The 2,963-nt window shown below is 61.3% G+C and overlaps 1 pseudogene; it reads right to left on the reverse strand.

The window, feature by feature from the left end:
* Positions 1-1,335: 1,335 nt before the first annotated feature.
* On the reverse strand, positions 1,336-2,132 carry LOC123844987 (palmitoyltransferase ZDHHC3-like; annotated as a pseudogene).
* Positions 2,133-2,963: the final 831 nt, after the last annotated feature.

Genomic DNA, 2,963 nt, shown 5'->3' on the forward strand with positions numbered 1-2,963 from the left:
ATTTCCAGTAGCTGACAAGGGGAGACACCCAGATGTCCTTCAGTGGGCACATGGTTAAACTGTGGATATCGTGGAATATTCCTCAGCAACAAATAGGAACGACCTCTTGACACAGGAGACACTTTAGATGGATCTCAAGGGGGATTATGTTGAGCGGAAGAGGCAATCTCAGATGGCATACTGACATGTTGTGTAATTCCACTTAGAAAGCATTCTTGAAATGACAAAACCAGATGGAGAACAGATCAGGCACTGCCGGGGGACGAAGGGGGCTGGATGTATGGTGGCGCATACACAGACCTACACACGTGATGAAATTACATGGACCGCCCGCCCCCAAATGAGTACATATAAAACTTGGGAAAACTGAATGAAGTTAGTGGGTTGTATCAGTGTGGATTTCCTTGCAGGATATTTTACTGCAGTTACGCCAGAAGTCAGCCCAAAGGGTACATGGGATCTCTATTATTTCTTACAACTGCATGTGAATCTACAGTTATCTCAAAATGAAAAGTTAAAGAAGAAACCAAACCTAGATGGTTGGAGTAGTGAGACCCACCAAACAGTCAAGGAGCAGGTAGTGCTCATCTCACACAGGTTGTTCAGAACATATATTGGGCGCCTGGGTGGCTCAGTCGGTTAAGCAACTGCCTTCGGCTCAGGTCCTGATCCCAGGGTCCTGGGATGGAGCCCTGCAGCGGGGGGTCTGCCTCTCCCTCTGCCTGCCACTCCCCCTGCTTGTGTTACCTCTCTCTGACCAATAAATAAATAAAAGTCTTAAAAAAAAGAACACATATAAAGAGCCACACCTCACTCATTTTCTATGACTAGTGTGATCTGGAGTAAATTACAAACAGATTAGGCTAATAAAAGAATGAACATTTATAGGCACATTTCCCTGGTGAGCATAAACACAAACATCCAAGAGCTAAGAGAAAATAACCCAGCACGTGGAGCCGGGTTTGTCGGGAGCCCGAGGATGCTCGGCGACGCGCACCGTGCAGCTCTGCACAACAGAATGGGGCCGCGGGCTGCAGGTACCACATTTGACAAGGACTCGCACTAAGCCAGGACACCGCATTCAGAGATGTTGCGGATTTAATCGTTTTCCACAGAAAAGCATCGACAGAGCTAAAAAGCGACAGCGTCCTTCACCTTCCTGGCCTGTGGACTTTCTAGGAGGCTCGGCGGTCCGGCTCAGACTCTGCTCGTCAGACGGCCTGGGGCTTTTTCCTTCTCTGTCGTGGACAGGACCCAAGGTGACTTCTCGTGGAGACTCCCCTCAGCACCCGCCGGGGATTCAGCAGATGGCCGCTGAGTGCGCTCGGGAGAGTGTCAGACCACGCGGAGGGGCGCCCGTGCCCTCTGAGGTCGCGGGGAGGCGAAGGGGCTGATCCAGGCCAGCGAGGGGCGGTGGCCCAGGACGGCCTTCAGGTTCACCCACTTGGACCCGCCGCCCGGCCCGGCCCGCTCCCCCTGCAGCTGCTCGGTTCTGGTTCGGTCGGTGCAGACGGCGCGCATCTGGGCGGCGAACATGGCCGAGCCGAAGAGGAAGCCCTCCAGAGCCACGAGGAGGAGGAAGACGAGGGAGGCGCGCGGCGTCACGGTGCTGCGCGAGTCCCAGTCCCCGCGCGCGTAGCCGCGCAGCGCGGGCACGCCGAGCAGCAGCAGCAGGTGCAGCGAGCCCAGCGCCGTGTAGAGCGTGAAGAGCAGGAAGTGCTTCCGGTTGCCCTCGCCCGCGCAGTTGTTGACCCAGGGGCAGTGGTGGTCCATCTCGCGGATGCAGCGCCCGCACACCGCGCAGTGGTGCGCGCGCGGCGGCCGGGCGCGGCCGCACAGGGCGCAGCGGGGACCGCCGGGCGCGCCGCCCCGGGGCACGGAGCCGGGGTCGGTGAGCATGGCCCGCGCGTGCGCCGCCAGCGCCAGGAAGGCAGCAGGTGGAAGAGCGCGCCGTGGGCCAGGCCGTGGGCGGCGTCCCCGGCCGGGAGCAGCCGCGTCCGGAGCAGCACGCCCGCGGCGCCCAGCACCAGCACCCACGTGCCGGCGGCGCACGCGACGCCCAGCACGTCGCACACGAACCACACGCGGCGCGCCCGCCCCGGGGCCCCGGGCGTGGGCACGCGGGCCGGCATCGCGGGGGCCGCGTCGGGCCGGGCCGGGCGGGGGTCCCTGCGCCTCTGGACGCGCGTCGTCCGCTCCGCCGGCTTGGCCCGGGGCCCGGCTGGCCACTGCTCCGTGTTCTAGAACGTGCTGCACCCCGCAGTTTGTGAACGCAGAAAGGGAAGCCGCTGAGCCCCTTCCTATAGGCGCCTTCCCCGCGCCCCCCGGGAGGGGCCGGGCCCTGGGCCCCCCAGCGGCCGGGGGCCTGGCGGAAGCGCTGGAAAACCGGGAGGACACAGGCAGGCTGTGCTGTGTGCGTGTGTGTGTGTGTGGAGGGGCGACAGGTGCTTCTCTGCGCATTCACTCACTAATTCTCACAACTCGGACAGTAAAATCTTCTACGACCCATTTTCAGATGGGGAAACCGAGGCACAGGGAAATTAAATAAATGTCCGGTGAGTGACCGGTCAGGATTCCAGGCCTGCTGCTGGGGGCTGGGCCAGGCGCGGCCTCAGACAATGGTGGCAGGTGGCGGGGGTCTGCTCTCGGCCCTGCTCTGCCTCACACGCTGAGGGCGGAGGGCAGTGAGGGCGGTGGGCAGCGGGGGCGGTGGGCAGTGAGGGCCGGCGCTCACCAGCCCAGAACAACGATGCCGGGATATGGAATGAAGAGAGCCAACACTGACACAACAGCTCTGGGGTTAGTCTAAGGAGCGGGTCTTGGGTAAAGACAATGCACAAAGCCCAGCTCTTAGGTCTCCAAACACTGACTGCACAAGAGGGCAGGGGCGACATGGCCTCAGAGCAGAGTGTGGGGACAGCGGCTGCTCTCTGTGAGCCATGATGACCACGCCACTGGCCGTG

Source organism: Mirounga angustirostris, unplaced genomic scaffold, assembly GCF_029215605.1.
Source record: "Mirounga angustirostris isolate CCGP_5_RB_7025 unplaced genomic scaffold, mMirAng1.0.hap1 SCAF_5, whole genome shotgun sequence".
NCBI lineage: Eukaryota > Metazoa > Chordata > Mammalia > Carnivora > Phocidae > Mirounga > Mirounga angustirostris.